Source organism: Notamacropus eugenii, chromosome X (assembly GCF_028372415.1).
Source record: "Notamacropus eugenii isolate mMacEug1 chromosome X, mMacEug1.pri_v2, whole genome shotgun sequence".
In the NCBI taxonomy this organism is placed as follows: domain Eukaryota; kingdom Metazoa; phylum Chordata; class Mammalia; order Diprotodontia; family Macropodidae; genus Notamacropus; species Notamacropus eugenii.
The window spans coordinates 25,162,732-25,188,480 of NC_092879.1; the positions used below are offsets into that span (position 1 = coordinate 25,162,732).

Sequence of the window (25,749 nt, forward strand, 5' to 3'; positions counted from 1 at the left end):
GTGAACATGGGTTATATCAGGCATGGGAGAGGTCAGAGAGGACAGAGTGTTAGGGCTGGGAAGGCAGGTAGCAAGGCTTGGAAGGCTCTTCCATTACAGACTGTAAGGCCTCGGATGGTCCTGAGAACAACCAATCGATTGATCAACCTTTACATAGTCAGTAGGCACTGACTACGTGTCAGGCACTGTGCTAAGAGCTAGGGATACAAAACAGAGACAAAAGATATTCCTGCCCCAAAGAGCTCACACCTCCATCTGACACACAGCATGCAAGTATATGTATACAAAGCAACATACAGGATAAATGTGAAATGATTAAAGGAAGGAAGGCACTGGAATTAAAAGGGGCTGGGGAAGCATTCCTACAGAATGTGAGGTTTTAGTTGCAACTGAAAGGAATGACTCTTTTTTCTATGCTCAGAGTTCCAGTATATACAGAATTACAAATAAAGGGAAGCCAATTGTCATAAATATATTTAGTATATGAGGTACAACATAAAATGTAGTATAATTATTTCAGTAAAATAGTGATCTGAAAATATACATCCTGAGGGACCATCTTTCAGGAGTGGTGAATATCAAGTGCCTACTCTGGTTCCAAAATTTTTTTTGAAAGGAAAACATGTGTGAAAACAAAAAAGAGCCATGCTGTGTTCTTGAAGGGTTAAGGCTACTGTAGGCATCACTATTGTTTTCAACAAAGGATCACGATCTATTGAAAAAGAAACAGGCAAAAAATTCAACACATAACATTTGTGTGTTCAAGAAAGTATCCTGTTCATACGGAGATATAATTAATACACTCAAATTCAAAAAGAAAGTGAAAAAGAAAATTGGAAAGTTTAACAAATTCTAAAATGTGTATTTGCAAGACAATTGAAAACCTCGCATTGCCATTGCTTATAACAATTTATAAATTTAAGAAATTCCAAAAATTGGGATGAAAGTCTAAAACACACACACACACACACACACACACATAGATTATATATAGAGAGACATATATATATATATACATACACATATATATATGTGCCCTCTGAAAAAAACTAATTAACTGCACTGCCTTAATCTGACAAGACAGCTGCTGATTTGTGATTATTGTAAATAAAGGATGAGGTGCTAAATAACTGCTAAGACCAATTTGAATATAATTCATGAATACAATCTGTTGATCTCTTCTTCCCTCCTTTTATGGATATAAGCATTTACAGGTGTATATTTGCCCTCAAGTATTGCTATTCTGCATCCCACAAATTGTGGTATGTTATTTCATTTTTGTCATTTTCTTTAATGAAATTATTGGTGCTATCTTTACTTCTTTGATCACTCATTCTGTAAAAGTAGATGACTTGGTTTCCAACTAACTTTTAACCTATGCATCAAAAGTCCTTTATTATATGTATTTTACTGCATTATGATCCCAAAGGGATGTCTTCAAGATTTTTTCTTTTTGGCCGTTTTTCTGAGGCTTCTATGCCCAAACACAAGGTCATTATTTTGTAGCTCCCATGCAGGTCAGATAAAAAATGCTATCCTCCTTTTTATTGCCATCCAGCATTCTTCAGAAGTCTACCATATCTAACGTTGCAAAATTCTATTTATCTCCTTATCTTCTCTTTCTGATATTTAATAAATTAAATTTATCTAGGTCTGTCAGGTGGTAAATTGATAGGCCCTGCTATCAGACTGTTACTGCCTATTCCCTGCTATAACCTTCAAGAATTTGGATGCTATACCATTTGATGTATATATTTTTCAGTATTGATATTAATTCCTCGTCTGTGGTGCCTTTTGGAAAAATGTAATTTCTCTGAACACCTCTTTTAATTAGCTGCCTTTGTATTTTTCCTTTGCCTCAGATGACTGCTACTCATGCCAGTTTTACTTTTGCTGAAGCATAACCGATTCTGCTCCAACACCTTGTTTCAACTCTGTGTGTGTGTGTGTGTCTCTATTTCCCATCTCCCTTGTAAACAACACCTTGTTGGACTCTGGTTTCTCATCCATTTTCCTGTCATCTACCATTTTGTGGGTGAGGCCATCCATTCACATTCACAGTTAGGATTGTTAATTGTCTATTTCCCTCTATACTCTTCTACTCATCCTTCTCTATTTTCTCCTGCGAATTTTCTCCGAACGTGAAGTAACAGTATAAGAGTCTGTTTTGTTTCTGAGCACTGCCTCCCTTAACCATCATTCCCTCTTATTGTATCCACCTCCACTTTCTCTTAGCCCATTCCCCTCCTACTTCATTGTTGAGATTGATAAATTAGTTTCCTGACCCAAATTTGTGTGTGTGTGTGTGTGTGTGTACGTGTACGCGTGTATGTGTGCATGTGCAAACATACACACACACACACACACACACACACACACACACACACACCCTCTTCTCAGATTCAAGCAGTTCAGATAAGAGTAAGGGTCAAATATTGCCTACTCTGTGCCCCATACTTTCCTTCCATTGTAAAAACTCTCCTTGAGAGTCTCTTTTATGGAAGTTAACTTTCTCCATTCTTTCTCTCCCTTTCCCCTTCCCCCAGTGCATACGTTTTTCCCACCCTTCTTCTTTGGAGATTATACTAACATAAGAGACCCAAACCCATGCCCTCTGCCTTAGTAGACTCCTTCTAAGTGCCATAACGATGATTATGTTCTTAGGGGTTACATGCATCATTTTCCCACATGGGAATCTAAACAGTGTAAACTTGTTCAATTGCTATGATCTCTCACTCATGTTGACATTTTTATATTTCCCTTGAGTCTTTTGATGGAATGTCAAATTTGTTATTCAGCTCTGGTCTTTTCTTCAGGAATGCTTGAAGGTTCTCTATTTCATTAATTACCCATTTTTACCCCTGTAGGATTATACTCAGTTTGGCTGGGTAGGCTCTCTATGGTTGCAATCCTAGCTCCCGTGCCTTCTGGAAAGTCATATTCCAAGCTCTCCAGTCCCACATACCATATTTCAGTGCATGACGGTCACAGATTTTCAGACAAAATGTTTTGCGGAAAAGTGGGGTGCAACCATTATGTAAAGGTTTTGAAAAAAAAGTTGTACCAGGGTTACCTAAAAATCATTTAGTACAAACTGCCTTTGGTGCAAGAATAAGAATGTATGGAATACTCATGAATATAGGTTAAAATTGGGAAGATGCAAGTCTTACCATTTCAAGTGCCTGACCATGGCGGCTTCACCTGCCTACCACTTCCCCTGCCACTTCAGTTTTTCACTGGGTTGAGTAACAATACCATTAGTCCTGGAGCCCTCTAAAGAAACCACACAGGTTGGCTCTGGGAAAGACACTGACAATGCCTGTGTGCTAAGAACTCTGGGCTCCTAGCTCACAATGTGGGGGAGATAAATGTGCACCCATATGCCACTGGGGAATACCTTGCTCCTTTGTAAACTTTTTTGTGAACAGAATTATGCCACGTGATTATACAACGAAAGGGTATAAATCAAGTTTTGCACTAAATAAGCAACAACAGGCTGTGACAATTATGCGGTGGCAACAGTTATGCAGTGTAATACGGTACAATCTTGTGTGATTCTGAATGTGGCTGCAGAGTATTTGAATTCTTTCTTTCTGGCTGCGTACAGTACCTTGACCTAGGAGCTCTGGATTTTGGCTAGAATATTACTGGGAGTTCTCATTTGAGGATTTCTTTAGCAGGGGGACCAGGAGACTCTCAATTTTAGCTCTCCTCTTTGGTTCTAAGATACTTGGCCATTTTCCATTTATGATTTCTTGAAATAGGATACCAAGGCTCTCTTTTAAACCATAGCTTTCAGGTGGTGCCCAGATTCTTGAATTACCTCTCTCAGCTCTGTTTTACATGTCACTTACTTTTCCTAAGCTATATTAAATATTTTCTCCTATTTTCCAGTCTCTTCACTTTGTTTCTACTATTTTTTGATGTCTCATGGAGTCATTAGTTCCCAATTGTCCAATTATCATTTCTAAGGTGTTGTTTTCTTCATGGAGGTTTTCCATTTTTTTTTTTTTTTACCAGTAGGCCAATTCTGATTTCTAAGGAATTATTTTCTTTGGTATTTTTTTGGGAGATTCCTCTTCTTGATTGTTAATTCTCTTTTCATAAATTTTCGCTCATCCTTCAATCATTTCCTCAATTTTTCTTATATCACTCTTGTTTTCAAGACATTGTCTTCTTCTGAGTTTTTCTGCTGAGCTTTCCTGTCACCATAGTAGCTTTGTATGCTCAGGTTCTTTTTGTTTGCTCATTTCCTTAGCCTCCATCTTCACTTTGGATTTTATGTTAGAGCTGGGCTCTGCTCTCCTCTGGAGGGGAGGACTGGGCTGAATTTCTGTCTATTATGTCCTTCTGCTTTCACAAGTAGACCTAGGGATCTGTAGCTTTTTGATGCCTTCAGAGTGGTGTGATCCCATGACAGGTCCGGTCACTGTCCTTATGACCTGGGCTCTGGTCCTTACTCAGGTAGGGCAGCTGCTTCCTCATGACTACCACCACTCTTCTCCACCTTGGAACTGCGACTCAGCACTGTGTAATGAGTGACAGAGCTAACAATTGGCACCTGACCCTGCGCCCAGGAATTGAAAAGGAATCTACTTAGTAATCCCCTTTCCTTCCTGGGCACCGGTGCCGCTGCTGCCATCACCACTGCTACGCCGCACTGCTGCTGCCTGCCCAACAGCACCCTCAGGTGCCACATCCGCCATACCAAGGGCAACCTACACTCCAGCGTTGGCACGCTTCTCTTCCATCTTCTTCATCTGCCTTGGGACTTAATGTGACTTTTTCTTGACTTTCCTACCCAGAAATCTATTCAGTGTTTTCTGGGGTCTCTTTGTACGGGAGGTTTTGGGGGAGGTTTGACTGTTGTGATTATTCAGTCTGCCACCCTCACTCTGCCCCCCAACATGGAATTGTGAATATACTGTGCCTAATCTGAATGTAAATGAAAAAAATGTAAAAAAATAACGGCCTTCAAAACTTTAATCAAAGGCAGTCTTTCTAACAGGAATGGTTGTTTCACAGGTTATTGTTATGGTGAGTGAATGGGCCGTATTTACAGAAAAAATAATGCAAGTACATATGATTCACAAGGGAAGCAATTTCTGATTTTAAATAACTCTGCTTCTAAGGTATACAAGGATTTAATATACTAAAAACAATTACATAACTGAAAAGGAAAAAACATGTGAAGAATAGCAGAAGAGAAAAGACCTTTGAACGTGAAATCACTATCCCGGAATGGGTTTTAGAAAGAGCTTAGGGTGGAGAATTTCCAGGCTGCGAATTCAGAGTCTGGGCTCTGAGCAACAAAACTGAGAGGTGACATAGTGTCTAGGATACAACACAGAAGAAGGCACATCCAACATAGCATCTATGAGAGACTGGGGGCTATTTGGGATTCATGGGTTCTAGCTGGATAGTGCCATGCAACCCAGAACATCAAAGATGGCAGGGAATGTGGAACACACAAAGATGATCAGGGCCAGAAAAGTGACAGTGTCTGGTTCAGTAGGATCTCAGCACACAGGAGGGAGGGCCTTGGAGATGCCAGAGAGGGACAAGAGAATGGCAGAGCTAGCAGGATACATATTGCTATTTTTCAGTGGTGTCTGACTCTTCTGGACCCCTTTGTGCTGTTATTGGCAAAGAATATGGCAGTGGTTTGCTATTTCCTGCTCTAAGTTATTTGACAAAAGGGAAACTGAGGCAAACAGGGTTAAGTGACTTACCCAGGGTCACTCAGCTAAGAAGTGTCTGAGGTCAGATTTGAACTTGGGTCTTCCTGACTCCAGGCCCAGTGATCTATCCGCTGTGCAACCTGGCTCAAAATAAATGGGAAGTATCTGTTGAAACAAATAAGGCTAGCATATAGTATGCATTTTTAAAGGTTCAACTTTAAAAGATTTAAACACTGTATTATCATGATTTGACGTAATAATATGTTGTAACATGTACTTATTTAACAGACATGAAATTTAACATGATAAACCTGAATAGAAAAGCAGAAGAGGAGAAAAAAGTCTTATCACTTTAGTGAGCAGAATTTGAACATAAAATGGCAAAGCTGGCAGATGCTTTAGAACAAGATTGATGGACATGGATATACATTTCAAGAAAATATATGATAGGATAGATAAAGAGGAGAAGGGAGAATTTCAGGACTGGGATGGCAGTGAGTTTCTGAACATCAAAACTGGGAGTTGACACAGAAGCCAGAATGTGAGATAGTAAATGTAGATCTAAAAAGGAATTTCTGAGCTTCGACCAAATTTAGACCAAAGGAGGTAGAACCCTTCAACCTAGAATATCCAGCTTGGGAGGGGCTTTAGGACACAGAATCTGGAAGGTGGTCAGGGTCAGAGAACAAACAGTGACTGAGTCTGTGGGATGTGAACATGGGTTATATCAGGCATGGGAGAGGTCAGAGAGGACAGAGTGTTAGGGCTGGGAAGGCAGGTAGCAAGGCTTGGAAGGCTCTTCCATTACAGACTGTAAGGCCTCGGATGGTCCTGAGAACAACCAATCGATTGATCAACCTTTACATAGTCAGTAGGCACTGACTACGTGTCAGGCACTGTGCTAAGAGCTAGGGATACAAAACAGAGACAAAAGATATTCCTGCCCCAAAGAGCTCACACCTCCATCTGACACACAGCATGCAAGTATATGTATACAAAGCAACATACAGGATAAATGTGAAATGATTAAAGGAAGGAAGGCACTGGAATTAAAAGGGGCTGGGGAAGCATTCCTACAGAATGTGAGGTTTTAGTTGCAACTGAAAGGAATGACTCTTTTTTCTATGCTCAGAGTTCCAGTGTATACAGAATTACAAATAAAGGGAAGCCAATTGTCATAAATATATTTAGTATATGAGGTACAACATAAAATGTAGTATAATTTATTTCAGTAAAATAGTGATCTGAAAATATACATCCTGAGGGACCATCTTTCAGGAGTGGTGAATATCAAGTGCCTACTCTGGTTCCAAAATTTTTTTTGAAAGGAAAACATGTGTGAAAACAAAAAAGAGCCCATGCTGTGTCTTGAAGGGTTAAGGCTACTGTAGGCATCACTATTGTTTTCAACAAAGGATCACGATCTATTGAAAAAGAAACAGGCAAAAAATTCAACACATAACATTTGTGTGTTCAAGAAAGTATCCTGTTCATACGGAGATATAATTTAATACACTCAAATTCAAAAAGAAGTGAAAAAGAAAATTGGAAAGTTTAACAAATTCTAAAATGTGTATTTGCAAGACAATTGAAAACCTCGCATTGCCATTGCTTATAACAATTTATAAATTTAAGAAATTCCAAAAATTGGGATGAAAGTCTAAAACACACACACACACACACACACACATAGATTATATATAGAGAGACATATATATATATATACATACACATATATATATATGTGCCCTCTGAAAAAACTAATTAACTGCACTGCCTTAATCTGACAAGACAGCTGCTGATTTGTGATTATTGTAAATAAAGGATGAGGTGCTAAATAACTGCTAAGACCAATTTGAATATAATTCATGAATACAATCTGTTGATCTCTTCTTCCCTCCTTTTATGGATATAAGCATTTACAGGTGTATATTTGCCCTCAAGTATTGCCTATTCTGCATCCCACAAATTGTGGTATGTTATTTCATTTTTGTCATTTTCTTTAATGAAATTATTGGTGCTATCTTTACTTCTTTGATCCACTCATTCTGTAAAAGTAGATGACTTGGTTTCCAACTAACTTTTAACCTATGCATCAAAAGTCCTTTATTATATGTATTTTACTGCATTATGATCCCAAAGGGATGTCTTCAAGATTTTTTCTTTTTGGCCGTTTTTCTGAGGCTTCTATGCCCAAACACAAGGTCATTATTTTGTAGCTCCCATGCAGATCAGATAAAAAATGCTATCCTCCTTTTTATTGCCATCCAGCATTCTTCAGAAGTCTACCATATCTAACGTTGCAAAATTCTATTTATCTCCTTATCTTCTCTTTCTGATATTTAATAAATTAAATTTATCTAGGTCTGTCAGGTGGTAAATTGATAGGCCCTGCTATCAGACTGTTACTGCCTATTCCCTGCTATAGCCTTCAAGAATTTGGATGCTATACCATTTGATGTATATATTTTTCAGTATTGATATTAATTCCTCGTCTGTGGTGCCTTTTGGAAAAATGTAATTTCTCTGAACACCTCTTTTAATTAGCTGCCTTTGTATTTTTCCTTTGCCTCAGATGACTGCTACTCATGCCAGTTTTACTTTTGCTGAAGCATAACCGATTCTGCTCCAACACCTTGTTTCAACTCTGTGTGTGTGTGTGTGTGTCTCTATTTCCCATCTCCCTTGTAAACAACACCTTGTTGGACTCTGGTTTCTCATCCATTTTCCTGTCATCTACCATTTTGTGGGTGAGGCCATCCATTCACATTCACAGTTAGGATTGTTAATTGTCTATTTCCCTCTATACTCTTCTACTCATCCTTCTCTATTTTCTCCTGCGAATTTTCTCCGAACATGAAGTAACAGTATAAGAGTCTGTTTTGTTTCTGAGCACTGCCTCCCTTAACCATCATTCCCTCTTATTGTATCCACCTCCACTTTCTCTTAGCCCATTCCCCTCCTACTTCATTGTTGAGATTGATAAATTAGTTTCCTGACCCAAATTTGTGTGTGTGTGTGTGTGTACGTGTACGCGTGTATGTGTGCATGTGCAAACATACACACACACACACACACACACACACACACACACACACACACACACACACACACACACCCTCTTCTCAGATTCAAGCAGTTCAGATAAGAGTAAGGGTCAAATATTGCCTACTCTGTGCCCCATACTTTCCTTCCATTGTAAAAACTCTCCTTGAGAGTCTCTTTTATGGAAGTTAACTTTCTCCATTCTTTCTCTCCCTTTCCCCTTCCCCCAGTGCATACGTTTTTCCCACCCTTCTTCTTTGGAGATTATACTAACATAAGAGACCCAAACCCATGCCCTCTGCCTTAGTAGACTCCTTCTAAGTGCCATAACGATGATTATGTTCTTAGGGGTTACATGCATCATTTTCCCACATGGGAATCTAAACAGTGTAAACTTGTTCAATTGCTATGATCTCTCACTCATGTTGACATTTTTATATTTCCCTTGAGTCTTTTGATGGAATGTCAAATTTGTTATTCAGCTCTGGTCTTTTCTTCAGGAATGCTTGAAGGTTCTCTATTTCATTAATTACCCATTTTTACCCCTGTAGGATTATACTCAGTTTGGCTGGGTAGGCTCTCTATGGTTGCAATCCTAGCTCCCGTGCCTTCTGGAAAGTCATATTCCAAGCTCTCCAGTCCCACATACCATATTTCAGTGCATGACGGTCACAGATTTTCAGACAAAATGTTTTGCGGAAAAGTGGGGTGCAACCATTATGTAAAGGTTTTGAAAAAAAAGTTGTACCAGGGTTACCTAAAAATCATTTAGTACAAACTGCCTTTGGTGCAAGAATAAGAATGTATGGAATACTCATGAATATAGGTTAAAATTGGGAAGATGCAAGTCTTACCATTTCAAGTGCCTGACCATGGTGGCTTCACCTGCCTACCACTTCCCCTGCCACTTCAGTTTTTCACTGGGTTGAGTAACAATACCATTAGTCCTGGAGCCCTCTAAAGAAACCACACAGGTTGGCTCTGGGAAAGACACTGACAATGCCTGTGTGCTAAGAACTCTAGGCTCCTAGCTCACAATGTGGGGGAGATAAATGTGCACCCATATGCCACTGGAGAATACCTTGCTCCTTTGTAAACTTTTTTGTGAACAGAATTATGCCACGTGATTACACAACGAAAGGGTATAAATCAAGTTTTGCACTAAATAAGCAACAACAGGCTGTGACAATTATGCGGTGGCAACAGTTATGCAGTGTAATACGGTACAATCTTGTGTGATTCTGAATGTGGCTGCAGAGTATTTGAATTCTTTCTTTCTGGCTGCGTACAGTACCTTGACCTAGGAGCTCTGGATTTTGGCTAGAATATTACTGGGAGTTCTCATTTGAGGATTTCTTTAGCAGGGGGACCAGGAGACTCTCAATTTTAGCTCTCCTCTTTGGTTCTAAGATACTTGGCCATTTTCCATTTATGATTTCTTGAAATAGGATACCAAGGCTCTCTTTTAAACCATAGCTTTCAGGTGGTGCCCAGATTCTTGAATTACCTCTCTCAGCTCTGTTTTACATGTCACTTACTTTTCCTAAGCTATATTAAATATTTTCTCCTATTTTCCAGTCTCTTCACTTTGTTTCTACTATTTTTTGATGTCTCATGGAGTCAATAGTTCCCAATTGTCCAATTATCATTTCTAAGGTGTTGTTTTCTTCATGGAGGTTTTCCATTTTTTTTTTTTTTTACCAGTAGGCCAATTCTGATTTCTAAGGAATTATTTTCTTTGGTATTTTTTTGGGAGATTCCTCTTCTTGATTGTTAATTCTCTTTTCATAAATTTTCGCTCATCCTTCAATCATTTCCTCAATTTTTCTTATATCACTCTTGTTTTCAAGACATTGTCTTCTTCTGAGTTTTTCTGCTGAGCTTTCCTGTCACCATAGTAGCTTTGTATGCTCAGGTTCTTTTTGTTTGCTCATTTCCTTAGCCTCCATCTTCACTTTGGATTTTATGTTAGAGCTGGGCTCTGCTCTCCTCTGGAGGGGAGGACTGGGCTGAATTTCTGTCTATTATGTCCTTCTGCTTTCACAAGTAGACCTAGGGATCTGTAGCTTTTTGATGCCTTCAGAGTGGTGTGATCCCATGACAGGTCCGGTCACTGTCCTTATGACCTGGGCTCTGGTCCTTACTCAGGTAGGGCAGCTGCTTCCTCATGACTACCACCACTCTTCTCCACCTTGGAACTGCGACTCAGCACTGTGTAATGAGTGACAGAGCTAACAATTGGCACCTGACCCTGCGCCCAGGAATTGAAAAGGAATCTACTTAGTAATCCCCTTTCCTTCCTGGGCACCGGTGCCGCTGCTGCCATCACCACTGCTACGCCGCACTGCTGCTGCCTGCCCAACAGCACCCTCAGGTGCCACATCCGCCATACCAAGGGCAACCTACACTCCAGCGTTGGCACGCTTCTCTTCCATCTTCTTCATCTGCCTTGGGACTTAATGTGACTTTTTCTTGACTTTCCTACCCAGAAATCTATTCAGTGTTTTCTAGGGTCTCTTTGTACGGGAGGTTTTGGGGGAGGTTTGACTGTTGTGATTATTCAGTCTGCCACCCTCACTCTGCCCCCCAACATGGAATTGTGAATATACTGTGCCTAATCTGAATGTAAATGAAAAAAATGTAAAAAAATAACGGCCTTCAAAACTTTAATCAAAGGCAGTCTTTCTAACAGGAATGGTTGTTTCACAGGTTATTGTTATGGTGAGTGAATGGGCCGTATTTACAGAAAAAATAATGCAAGTACATATGATTCACAAGGGAAGCAATTTCTGATTTTAAATAACTCTGCTTCTAAGGTATACAAGGATTTAATATACTAAAAACAATTACATAACTGAAAAGGAAAAAACATGTGAAGAATAGCAGAAGAGAAAAGACCTTTGAACGTGAAATCACTATCCCGGAATGGGTTTTAGAAAGAGCTTAGGGTGGAGAATTTCCAGGCTGCGAATTCAGAGTCTGGGCTCTGAGCAACAAAACTGAGAGGTGACATAGTGTCTAGGATACAACACAGAAGAAGGCACATCCAACATAGCATCTATGAGAGACTGGGGGCTATTTGGGATTCATGGGTTCTAGCTGGATAGTGCCATGCAACCCAGAACATCAAAGATGGCAGGGAATGTGGAACACACAAAGATGATCAGGGCCAGAAAAGTGACAGTGTCTGGTTCAGTAGGATCTCAGCACACAGGAGGGAGGGCCTTGGAGATACCAGAGAGGGACAAGAGAATGGCAGAGCTAGCAGGATACATATTGCTATTTTTCAGTGGTGTCTGACTCTTCTGGACCCCTTTGTGCTGTTATTGGCAAAGAATATGGCAGTGGTTTGCTATTTCCTGCTCTAAGTTATTTGACAAAAGGGAAACTGAGGCAAACAGGGTTAAGTGACTTACCCAGGGTCACTCAGCTAAGAAGTGTCTGAGGTCAGATTTGAACTTGGGTCTTCCTGACTCCAGGCCCAGTGATCTATCCGCTGTGCAACCTGGCTCAAAATAAATGGGAAGTATCTGTTGAAACAAATAAGGCTAGCATATAGTATGCATTTTTAAAGGTTCAACTTTAAAAGATTTAAACACTGTATTATCATGATTTGACGTAATAATATGTTGTAACATGTACTTATTTAACAGACATGAAATTTAACATGATAAACCTGAATAGAAAAGCAGAAGAGGAGAAAAAAGTCTTATCACTTTAGTGAGCAGAATTTGAACATAAAATGGCAAAGCTGGCAGATGCTTTAGAACAAGATTGATGGACATGGATATACATTTCAAGAAAATATATGATAGGATAGATAAAGAGGAGAAGGGAGAATTTCAGGACTGGGATGGCAGTGAGTTTCTGAACATCAAAACTGGGAGTTGACACAGAAGCCAGAATGTGAGATAGTAAATGTAGATCTAAAAAGGAATTTCTGAGCTTCGACCAAATTTAGACCAAAGGAGGTAGAACCCTTCAACCTAGAATATCCAGCTTGGGAGGGGCTTTAGGACACAGAATCTGGAAGGTGGTCAGGGTCAGAGAACAAACAGTGACTGAGTCTGTGGGATGTGAACATGGGTTATATCAGGCATGGGAGAGGTCAGAGAGGACAGAGTGTTAGGGCTGGGAAGGCAGGTAGCAAGGCTTGGAAGGCTCTTCCATTACAGACTGTAAGGCCTCGGATGGTCCTGAGAACAACCAATCGATTGATCAACCTTTACATAGTCAGTAGGCACTGACTACGTGTCAGGCACTGTGCTAAGAGCTAGGGATACAAAACAGAGACAAAAGATATTCCTGCCCCAAAGAGCTCACACCTCCATCTGACACACAGCATGCAAGTATATGTATACAAAGCAACATACAGGATAAATGTGAAATGATTAAAGGAAGGAAGGCACTGGAATTAAAAGGGGCTGGGGAAGCATTCCTACAGAATGTGAGGTTTTAGTTGCAACTGAAAGGAATGACTCTTTTTTCTATGCTCAGAGTTCCAGTGTATACAGAATTACAAATAAAGGGAAGCCAATTGTCATAAATATATTTAGTATATGAGGTACAACATAAAATGTAGTATAATTTATTTCAGTAAAATAGTGATCTGAAAATATACATCCTGAGGGACCATCTTTCAGGAGTGGTGAATATCAAGTGCCTACTCTGGTTCCAAAATTTTTTTTGAAAGGAAAACATGTGTGAAAACAAAAAAGAGCCCATGCTGTGTCTTGAAGGGTTAAGGCTACTGTAGGCATCACTATTGTTTTCAATAAAGGATCACGATCTATTGAAAAAGAAACAGGCAAAAAATTCAACACATAACATTTGTGTGTTCAAGAAAGTATCCTGTTCATACGGAGATATAATTTAATACACTCAAATTCAAAAAGAAGTGAAAAAGAAAACTGGAAAGTTTAACAAATTCTAAAATGTGTATTTGCAAGACAATTGAAAACCTCGCATTGCCATTGCTTATAACAATTTATAAATTTAAGAAATTCCAAAAATTGGGATGAAAGTCTAAAACACACACACACACACACACACACACACATAGATTATATATAGAGAGACTTATATATATATATATATATATATATATATATATACATACACATATATATATATATGTGCCCTCTGAAAAAACTAATTAACTGCACTGCCTTAATCTGACAAGACAGCTGCTGATTTGTGATTATTGTAAATAAAGGATGAGGTGCTATATAACTGCTAAGACCAATTTGAATATAATTCATGAATACAATCTGTTGATCTCTTCTTCCCTCCTTTTATGGATATAAGCATTTACAGTTGTATATTTGCCCTCAAGTATTGCCTATTCTGCATCCCACAAATTGTGGTATGTTATTTCATTTTTGTCATTTTCTTTAATGAAATTATTGGTGCTATCTTTACTTCTTTGATCCACTCATTCTGTAAAAGTAGATGACTTGGTTTCCAACTAACTTTTAACCTATGCATCAAAAGTCCTTTATTATATGTATTTTACTGCATTATGATCCCAAAGGGATGTCTTCAAGATTTTTTCTTTTTGGCCGTTTTTCTGAGGCTTCTATGCCCAAACACAAGGTCATTATTTTGTAGCTCCCATGCAGATCAGATAAAAAATGCTATCCTCCTTTTTATTGCCATCCAGCATTCTTCAGAAGTCTACCATATCTAACGTTGCAAAATTCTATTTATCTCCTTATCTTCTCTTTCTGATATTTAATAAATTAAATTTATCTAGGTCTGTCAGGTGGTAAATTGATAGGCCCTGCTATCAGACTGTTACTGCCTATTCCCTGCTATAGCCTTCAAGAATTTGGATGCTATACCATTTGATGTATATATTTTTCAGTATTGATATTAATTCCTCGTCTGTGGTGCCTTTTGGAAAAATGTAATTTCTCTGAACACCTCTTTTAATTAGCTGCCTTTGTATTTTTCCTTTGCCTCAGATGACTGCTACTCATGCCAGTTTTACTTTTGCTGAAGCATAACCGATTCTGCTCCAACACCTTGTTTCAACTCTGTGTGTGTGTGTGTGTCTCTATTTCCCATCTCCCTTGTAAACAACACCTTGTTGGACTCTGGTTTCTAATCCATTTTCCTGTCATCTACCATTTTGTGGGTGAGGCCATCCATTCACATTCACAGTTAGGATTGTTAATTGTCTATTTCCCTCTATACTCTTCTACTCATCCTTCTCTATTTTCTCCTGCGAATTTTCTCCGAACATGAAGTAACAGTATAAGAGTCTGTTTTGTTTCTGAGCACTGCCTCCCTTAACCATCATTCCCTCTTATTGTATCCACCTCCACTTTCTCTTAGCCCATTCCCCTCCTACTTCATTGTTGAGATTGATAAATTAGTTTCCTGACCCAAATTTGTGTGTGTGTGTGTGTGTACGTGTACGCGTGTATGTGTGCATGTGCAAACATACACACACACACACACACACACACACACACACACACACACACACCCTCTTCTCAGATTCAAGCAGTTCAGATAAGAGTAAGGGTCAAATATTGCCTACTCTGTGCCCCATACTTTCCTTCCATTGTAAAAACTCTCCTTGAGAGTCTCTTTTATGGAAGTTAACTTTCTCCATTCTTTCTCTCCCTTTCCCCTTCCCCCAGTGCATACGTTTTTCCCACCCTTCTTCTTTGGAGATTATACTAACATAAGAGACCCAAACCCATGCCCTCTGCCTTAGTAGACTCCTTCTAAGTGCCATAACGATGATTATGTTCTTAGGGGTTACATGCATCATTTTCCCACATGGGAATCTAAACAGTGTAAACTTGTTCAATTGCTATGATCTCTCACTCATGTTGACATTTTTATATTTCCCTTGAGTCTTTTGATGGAATGTCAAATTTGTTATTCAGCTCTGGTCTTTTCTTCAGGAATGCTTGAAGGTTCTCTATTTCATTAATTACCCATTTTTACCCCTGTAGGATTATACTCAGTTTGGCTGGGTAGGCTCTCTATGGTTGCAATCCTAGCTCCCGTGCCTTCTGGAAAGTCATATTCCAAGCTCTCCAGTCCCACATACCATATTTCAGTGCATGACGGTCACAGATTTTCAGACAAAATGTTTTGCGGAAAAGTGGGGTGCAACCATTATGTAAAGGTTTTGAAAAAAAAAGTTGTACCAGGGTTACCTAAAAATCATTTAGTACAAACTGCCTTTGGTGCAAGAATAAGAATGTATGGAATACTCATGAATATAGGTTAAAATTGGGAAGATGCAAGTCTTACCATTTCAAGTGCCTGACCATGGTGGCTTCACCTGCCTACCACTTCCCCTGCCACTTCAGTTTTTCACTGGGTTGAGTAACAATACCATTAGTCCTGGAGCCCTCTAAAGAAACCACACAGGTTGGCTCTGGGAAAGACACTGACAATGCCTGTGTGCTAAGAACTCTAGGCTCCTAGCTCACAATGTGGGGGAGATAAATGTGCACCCATATGCCACTGGGGAATACCTTGCTCCTTTGTAAACTTTTTTGTGAACAGAATTATGCCACGTGATTACACAACGAAAGGGTATAAATCAAGTTTTGCACTAAATAAGCAACAACAGGCTGTGACAATTATGCGGTGGCAACAGTTATGCAGTGTAATACGGTACAATCTTGTGTGATTCTGAATGTGGCTGCAGAGTATTTGAATTCTTTCTTTCTGGCTGCGTACAGTACCTTGACCTAGGAGCTCTGGATTTTGGCTAGAATATTACTGGGAGTTCTCATTTGAGGATTTCTTTAGCAGGGGGACCAGGAGACTCTCAATTTTAGCTCTCCTCTTTGGTTCTAAGATACTTGGCCATTTTCCATTTATGATTTCTTGAAATAGGATACCAAGGCTCTCTTTTAAACCATAGCTTTCAGGTGGTGCCCAGATTCTTGAATTACCTCTCTCAGCTCTGTTTTACATGTCACTTACTTTTCCTAAGCTATATTAAATATTTTCTCCTATTTTCCAGTCTCTTCACTTTGTTTCTACTATTTTTTGATGTCTCATGGAGTCAATAGTTCCCAATTGTCCAATTATCATTTCTAAGGTGTTGTTTTCTTCATGGAGGTTTTCCATTTTTTTTTTTTTTTACCAGTAGGCCAATTCTGATTTCTAAGGAATTATTTTCTTTGGTATTTTTTTGGGAGATTCCTCTTCTTGATTGTTAATTCTCTTTTCATAAATTTTCGCTCATCCTTCAATCATTTCCTCAATTTTTCTTATATCACTCTTGTTTTCAAGACATTGTCTTCTTCTGAGTTTTTCTGCTGAGCTTTCCTGTCACCATAGTAGCTTTGTATGCTCAGGTTCTTTTTGTTTGCTCATTTCCTTAGCCTCCATCTTCACTTTGGATTTTATGTTAGAGCTGGGCTCTGCTCTCCTCTGGAGGGGAGGACTGGGCTGAATTTCTGTCTATTATGTCCTTCTGCTTTCACAAGTAGACCTAGGGATCTGTAGCTTTTTGATGCCTTCAGAGTGGTGTGATCCCATGACAGGTCCGGTCACTGTCCTTATGACCTGGGCTCTGGTCCTTACTCAGGTAGGGCAGCTGCTTCCTCATGACTACCACCACTCTTCTCCACCTTGGAACTGCGACTCAGCACTGTGTAATGAGTGACAGAGCTAACAATTGGCACCTGACCCTGCGCCCAGGAATTGAAAAGGAATCTACTTAGTAATCCCCTTTCCTTCCTGGGCACCGGTGCCGCTGCTGCCATCACCACTGCTACGCCGCACTGCTGCTGCCTGCCCAACAGCACCCTCAGGTGCCACATCCGCCATACCAAGGGCAACCTACACTCCAGCGTTGGCACGCTTCTCTTCCATCTTCTTCATCTGCCTTGGGACTTAATGTGACTTTTTCTTGACTTTCCTACCCAGAAATCTATTCAGTGTTTTCTGGGGTCTCTTTGTACGGGAGGTTTTGGGGGAGGTTTGACTGTTGTGATTATTCAGTCTGCCACCCTCACTCTGCCCCCCAACATGGAATTGTGAATATACTGTGCCTAATCTGAATGTAAATGAAAAAAATGTAAAAAAATAACGGCCTTCAAAACTTTAATCAAAGGCAGTCTTTCTAACAGGAATGGTTGTTTCACAGGTTATTGTTATGGTGAGTGAATGGGCCGTATTTACAGAAAAAATAATGCAAGTACATATGATTCACAAGGGAAGCAATTTCTGATTTTAAATAACTCTGCTTCTAAGGTATACAAGGATTTAATATACTAAAAACAATTACATAACTGAAAAGGAAAAAACATGTGAAGAATAGCAGAAGAGAAAAGACCTTTGAACGTGAAATCACTATCCCGGAATGGGTTTTAGAAAGAGCTTAGGGTGGAGAATTTCCAGGCTGCGAATTCAGAGTCTGGGCTCTGAGCAACAAAACTGAGAGGTGACATAGTGTCTAGGATACAACACAGAAGAAGGCACATCCAACATAGCATCTATGAGAGACTGGGGGCTATTTGGGATTCATGGGTTCTAGCTGGATAGTGCCATGCAACCCAGAACATCAAAGATGGCAGGGAATGTGGAACACACAAAGATGATCAGGGCCAGAAAAGTGACAGTGTCTGGTTCAGTAGGATCTCAGCACACAGGAGGGAGGGCCTTGGAGATGCCAGAGAGGGACAAGAGAATGGCAGAGCTAGCAGGATACATATTGCTATTTTTCAGTGGTGTCTGACTCTTCTGGACCCCTTTGTGCTGTTATTGGCAAAGAATATGGCAGTGGTTTGCTATTTCCTGCTCTAAGTTATTTGACAAAAGGGAAACTGAGGCAAACAGGGTTAAGTGACTTACCCAGGGTCACTCAGCTAAGAAGTGTCTGAGGTCAGATTTGAACTTGGGTCTTCCTGACTCCAGGCCCAGTGATCTATCCGCTGTGCAACCTGGCTCAAAATAAATGGGAAGTATCTGTTGAAACAAATAAGGCTAGCATATAGTATGCATTTTTAAAGGTTCAACTTTAAAAGATTTAAACACTGTATTATCATGATTTGACGTAATAATATGTTGTAACATGTACTTATTTAACAGACATGAAATTTAACATGATAAACCTGAATAGAAAAGCAGAAGAGGAGAAAAAAGTCTTATCACTTTAGTGAGCAGAATTTGAACATAAAATGGCAAAGCTGGCAGATGCTTTAGAACAAGATTGATGGACATGGATATACATTTCAAGAAAATATATGATAGGATAGATAAAGAGGAGAAGGGAGAATTTCAGGACTGGGATGGCAGTGAGTTTCTGAACATCAAAACTGGGAGTTGACACAGAAGCCAGAATGTGAGATAGTAAATGTAGATCTAAAAAGGAATTTCTGAGCTTCGACCAAATTTAGACCAAAGGAGGTAGAACCCTTCAACCTAGAATATCCAGCTTGGGAGGGGCTTTAGGACACAGAATCTGGAAGGTGGTCAGGGTCAGAGAACAAACAGTGACTGAGTCTGTGGGATGTGAACATGGGTTATATCAGGCATGGGAGAGGTCAGAGAGGACAGAGTGTTAGGGCTGGGAAGGCAGGTAGCAAGGCTTGGAAGGCTCTTCCATTACAGACTGTAAGGCCTCGGATGGTCCTGAGAACAACCAATCGATTGATCAACCTTTACATAGTCAGTAGGCAATGACTACGTGTCAGGCACTGTGCTAAGAGCTAGGGATACAAAACAGAGACAAAAGATATTCCTGCCCCAAAGAGCTCACACCTCCATCTGACACACAGCATGCAAGTATATGTATACAAAGCAACATACAGGATAAATGTGAAATGATTAAAGGAAGGAAGGCACTGGAATTAAAAGGGGCTGGGGAAGCATTCCTACAGAATGTGAGGTTTTAGTTGCAACTGAAAGGAATGACTCTTTTTTCTATGCTCAGAGTTCCAGTGTATACAGAATTACAAATAAAGGGAAGCCAATTGTCATAAATATATTTAGTATATGAGGTACAACATAAAATGTAGTATAATTTATTTCAGTAAAATAGTGATCTGAAAATATACATCCTGAGGGACCATCTTTCAGGAGTGGTGAATATCAAGTGCCTACTCTGGTTCCAAAATTTTTTTTGAAAGGAAAACATGTGTGAAAACAAAAAAGAGCCCATGCTGTGTCTTGAAGGGTTAAGGCTACTGTAGGCATCACTATTGTTTTCAATAAAGGATCACGATCTATTGAAAAAGAAACAGGCAAAAAATTCAACACATAACATTTGTGTGTTCAAGAAAGTATCCTGTTCATACGGAGATATAATTTAATACACTCAAATTCAAAAAGAAGTGAAAAAGAAAATTGGAAAGTTTAACAAATTCTAAAATGTGTATTAGCAAGACAATTGAAAACCTCGCATTGCCATTGCTTATAACAATTTATAAATTTAAGAAATTCCAAAAATTGGGATGAAAGTCTAAAACACACACACACACACACACACACACATAGATTATATATAGAGAGACTTATATATATATATATATATATATATATATATATATATATATATATATATATATATATATATACACATACACATATATATATATGTGCCCTCTGAAAAAACTAATTAACTGCACTGCCTTAATCTGACAAGACAGCTGCTGATTTGTGATTATTGTAAATAAAGGATGAGGTGCTATATAACTGCTAAGACCAATTTGAATATAATTCATGAATACAATCTGTTGATCTCTTCTTCCCTCCTTTTATGGATATAAGCATTTACAGTTGTATATTTGCCCTCAAGTATTGCCTATTCTGCATCCCACAAATTGTGGTATGTTATTTCATTTTTGTCATTTTCTTTAATGAAATTATTGGTGCTATCTTTACTTCTTTGATCCACTCATTCTGTAAAAGTAGATGACTTGGTTTCCAACTAACTTTTAACCTATGCATCAAAAGTCCTTTATTATATGTATTTTACTGCATTATGATCCCAAAGGGATGTCTTCAAGATTTTTTCTTTTTGGCCGTTTTTCTGAGGCTTCTATGCCCAAACACAAGGTCATTATTTTGTAGCTCCCATGCAGATCAGATAAAAAATGCTATCCTCCTTTTTATTGCCATCCAGCATTCTTCAGAAGTCTACCATATCTAACGTTGCAAAATTCTATTTATCTCCTTATCTTCTCTTTCTGATATTTAATAAATTAAATTTATCTAGGTCTGTCAGGTGGTAAATTGATAGGCCCTGCTATCAGACTGTTACTGCCTATTCCCTGCTATAGCCTTCAAGAATTTGGATGCTATACCATTTGATGTATATATTTTTCAGTATTGATATTAATTCCTCGTCTGTGGTGCCTTTTGGAAAAATGTAATTTCTCTGAACACCTCTTTTAATTAGCTGCCTTTGTATTTTTCCTTTGCCTCAGATGACTGCTACTCATGCCAGTTTTACTTTTGCTGAAGCATAACCGATTCTGCTCCAACACCTTGTTTCAACTCTGTGTGTGTGTGTGTGTCTCTATTTCCCATCTCCCTTGTAAACAACACCTTGTTGGACTCTGGTTTCTCATCCATTTTCCTGTCATCTACCATTTTGTGGGTGAGGCCATCCATTCACATTCACAGTTAGGATTGTTAATTGTCTATTTCCCTCTATACTCTTCTACTCATCCTTCTCTATTTTCTCCTGCGAATTTTCTCCGAACATGAAGTAACAGTATAAGAGTCTGTTTTGTTTCTGAGCACTGCCTCCCTTAACCATCATTCCCTCTTATTGTATCCACCTCCACTTTCTCTTAGCCCATTCCCCTCCTACTTCATTGTTGAGATTGATAAATTAGTTTCCTGACCCAAATTTGTGTGTGTGTGTGTGTGTGTACGTGTACGCGTGTATGTGTGCATGTGCAAACATACACACACACACACACACACACACACACACACACACACACACACACACACACACACCCTCTTCTCAGATTCAAGCAGTTCAGATAAGAGTAAGGGTCAAATATTGCCTACTCTGTGCCCCATACTTTCCTTCCATTGTAAAAACTCTCCTTGAGAGTCTCTTTTATGGAAGTTAACTTTCTCCATTCTTTCTCTCCCTTTCCCCTTCCCCCAGTGCATACGTTTTTCCCACCCTTCTTCTTTGGAGATTATACTAACATAAGAGACCCAAACCCATGCCCTCTGCCTTAGTAGACTCCTTCTAAGTGCCATAACGATGATTATGTTCTTAGGGGTTACATGCATCATTTTCCCACATGGGAATCTAAACAGTGTAAACTTGTTCAATTGCTATGATCTCTCACTCATGTTGACATTTTTATATTTCCCTTGAGTCTTTTGATGGAATGTCAAATTTGTTATTCAGCTCTGGTCTTTTCTTCAGGAATGCTTGAAGGTTCTCTATTTCATTAATTACCCATTTTTACCCCTGTAGGATTATACTCAGTTTGGCTGGGTAGGCTCTCTATAGTTGCAATCCTAGCTCCCGTGCCTTCTGGAAAGTCATATTCCAAGCTCTCCAGTCCCACATACCATATTTCAGTGCATGACGGTCACAGATTTTCAGACAAAATGTTTTGCGGAAAAGTGGGGTGCAACCATTATGTAAAGGTTTTGAAAAAAAAGTTGTACCAGGGTTACCTAAAAATCATTTAGTACAAACTGCCTTTGGTTCAAGAATAAGAATGTATGGAATACTCATGAATATAGGTTAAAATTGGGAAGATGCAAGTCTTACCATTTCAAGTGCCTGACCATGGTGGCTTCACCTGCCTACCACTTCCCCTGCCACTTCAGTTTTTCACTGGGTTGAGTAACAATACCATTAGTCCTGGAGCCCTCTAAAGAAACCACACAGGTTGGCTCTGGGAAAGACACTGACAATGCCTGTGTGCTAAGAACTCTAGGCTCCTAGCTCACAATGTGGGGGAGATAAATGTGCACCCATATGCCACTGGGGAATACCTTGCTCCTTTGTAAACTTTTTTGTGAACAGAATTATGCCACATGATTACACAACGAAAGGGTATAAATCAAGTTTTGCACTAAATAAGCAACAACAGGCTGTGACAATTATGCGGTGGCAACAGTTATGCAGTGTAATACGGTACAATCTTGTGTGATTCTGAATGTGGCTGCAGAGTATTTGAATTCTTTCTTTCTGGCTGCGTACAGTACCTTGACCTAGGAGCTCTGGATTTTGGCTAGAATATTACTGGGAGTTCTCATTTGAGGATTTCTTTAGCAGGGGGACCAGGAGACTCTCAATTTTAGCTCTCCTCTTTGGTTCTAAGATACTTGGCCATTTTCCATTTATGATTTCTTGAAATAGGATACCAAGGCTCTCTTTTAAACCATAGCTTTCAGGTGGTGCCCAGATTCTTGAATTACCTCTCTCAGCTCTGTTTTACATGTCACTTACTTTTCCTAAGCTATATTAAATATTTTCTCCTATTTTCCAGTCTCTTCACTTTGTTTCTACTATTTTTTGATGTCTCATGGAGTCATTAGTTCCCAATTGTCCAATTATCATTTCTAAGGTGTTGTTTTCTTCATGGAGGTTTTCCATTTTTTTTTTTTTTTACCAGTAGGCCAATTCTGATTTCTAAGGAATTATTTTCTTTGGTATTTTTTTGGGAGATTCCTCTTCTTGATTGTTAATTCTCTTTTCATAAATTTTCGCTCATCCTTCAATCATTTCCTCAATTTTTCTTATATCACTCTTGTTTTCAAGACATTGTCTTCTTCTGAGTTTTTCTGCTGAGCTTTCCTGTCACCATAGTAGCTTTGTATGCTCAGGTTCTTTTTGTTTGCTCATTTCCTTAGCCTCCATCTTCACTTTGGATTTTATGTTAGAGCTGGGCTCTGCTCTCCTCTGGAGGGGAGGACTGGGCTGAATTTCTGTCTATTATGTCCTTCTGCTTTCACAAGTAGACCTAGGGATCTGTAGCTTTTTGATGCCTTCAGAGTGGTGTGATCCCATGACAGGTCCGGTCACTGTCCTTATGACCTGGGCTCTGGTCCTTACTCAGGTAGGGCAGCTGCTTCCTCATGACTACCACCACTCTTCTCCACCTTGGAACTGCGACTCAGCACTGTGTAATGAGTGACAGAGCTAACAATTGGCACCTGACCCTGCGCCCAGGAATTGAAAAGGAATCTACTTAGTAATCCCCTTTCCTTCCTGGGCACCGGTGCCGCTGCTGCCATCACCACTGCTACGCCGCACTGCTGCTGCCTGCCCAACAGCACCCTCAGGTGCCACATCCGCCATACCAAGGGCAACCTACACTCCAGCGTTGGCACGCTTCTCTTCCATCTTCTTCATCTGCCTTGGGACTTAATGTGACTTTTTCTTGACTTTCCTACCCAGAAATCTATTCAGTGTTTTCTAGGGTCTCTTTGTACGGGAGGTTTTGGGGGAGGTTTGACTGTTGTGATTATTCAGTCTGCCACCCTCACTCTGCCCCCCAACATGGAATTGTGAATATACTGTGCCTAATCTGAATGTAAATGAAAAAAATGTAAAAAAATAACGGCCTTCAAAACTTTAATCAAAGGCAGTCTTTCTAACAGGAATGGTTGTTTCACAGGTTATTGTTATGGTGAGTGAATGGGCCATATTTACAGAAAAAATAATGCAAGTACATATGATTCACAAGGGAAGCAATTTCTGATTTTAAATAACTCTGCTTCTAAGGTATACAAGGATTTAATATACTAAAAACAATTACATAACTGAAAAGGAAAAAACATGTGAAGAATAGCAGAAGAGAAAAGACCTTTGAACGTGAAATCACTATCCCGGAATGGGTTTTAGAAAGAGCTTAGGGTGGAGAATTTCCAGGCTGCGAATTCAGAGTCTGGGCTCTGAGCAACAAAACTGAGAGGTGACATAGTGTCTAGGATACAACACAGAAGAAGGCACATCCAACATAGCATCTATGAGAGACTGGGGGCTATTTGGGATTCATGGGTTCTAGCTGGATAGTGCCATGCAACCCAGAACATCAAAGATGGCAGGGAATGTGGAACACACAAAGATGATCAGGGCCAGAAAAGTGACAGTGTCTGGTTCAGTAGGATCTCAGCACACAGGAGGGAGGGCCTTGGAGATGCCAGAGAGGGACAAGAGAATGGCAGAGCTAGCAGGATACATATTGCTATTTTTCAGTGGTGTCTGACTCTTCTGGACCCCTTTGTGCTGTTATTGGCAAAGAATATGGCAGTGGTTTGCTATTTCCTGCTCTAAGTTATTTGACAAAAGGGAAACTGAGGCAAACAGGGTTAAGTGACTTACCCAGGGTCACTCAGCTAAGAAGTGTCTGAGGTCAGATTTGAACTTGGGTCTTCCTGACTCCAGGCCCAGTGATCTATCCGCTGTGCAACCTGGCTCAAAATAAATGGGAAGTATCTGTTGAAACAAATAAGGCTAGCATATAGTATGCATTTTTAAAGGTTCAACTTTAAAAGATTTAAACACTGTATTATCATGATTTGACATAATAATATGTTGTAACATGTACTTATTTAACAGACATGAAATTTAACATGATAAACCTGAATAGAAAAGCAGAAGAGGAGAAAAAAGTCTTATCACTTTAGTGAGCAGAATTTGAACATAAAATGGCAAAGCTGGCAGATGCTTTAGAACAAGATTGATGGACATGGATATACATTTCAAGAAAATATATGATAGGATAGATAAAGAGGAGAAGGGAGAATTTCAGGACTGGGATGGCAGTGAGTTTCTGAACATCAAAACTGGGAGTTGACACAGAAGCCAGAATGTGAGATAGTAAATGTAGATCTAAAAAGGAATTTCTGAGCTTCGACCAAATTTAGACCAAAGGAGGTAGAACCCTTCAACCTAGAATATCCAGCTTGGGAGGGGCTTTAGGACACAGAATCTGGAAGGTGGTCAGGGTCAGAGAACAAACAGTGACTGAGTCTGTGGGATGTGAACATGGGTTATATCAGGCATGGGAGAGGTCAGAGAGGACAGAGTGTTAGGGCTGGGAAGGCA

At 39.5% G+C, this 25,749-nt stretch overlaps 1 long non-coding RNA gene across 16 annotated transcripts in view; it reads right to left on the bottom strand.

Moving 5' to 3' along the window:
- LOC140515338 (uncharacterized) overlaps nt 1-25,749 on the bottom strand; it is a 107,919-nt gene that overhangs the window by 49,125 nt on the left and 33,045 nt on the right. For 14 of the 16 annotated variants that reach the window (XR_011970976.1, XR_011970971.1, XR_011970967.1 and 11 more), the window contains exons 6-9: nt 25,024-25,112; nt 18,564-18,652; nt 12,143-12,231; nt 5,733-5,821 (exon numbers count right to left, since the gene is read on the bottom strand). This is a non-coding gene — a long non-coding RNA (uncharacterized lncRNA). Of the gene's footprint in view, nt 1-5,732; nt 5,847-12,142; nt 12,232-18,563; nt 18,653-25,023; nt 25,138-25,749 lie in introns of all 16 variants that reach the window. The other 2 variants (XR_011970975.1, XR_011970973.1) reach the window with 2 other exon arrangements.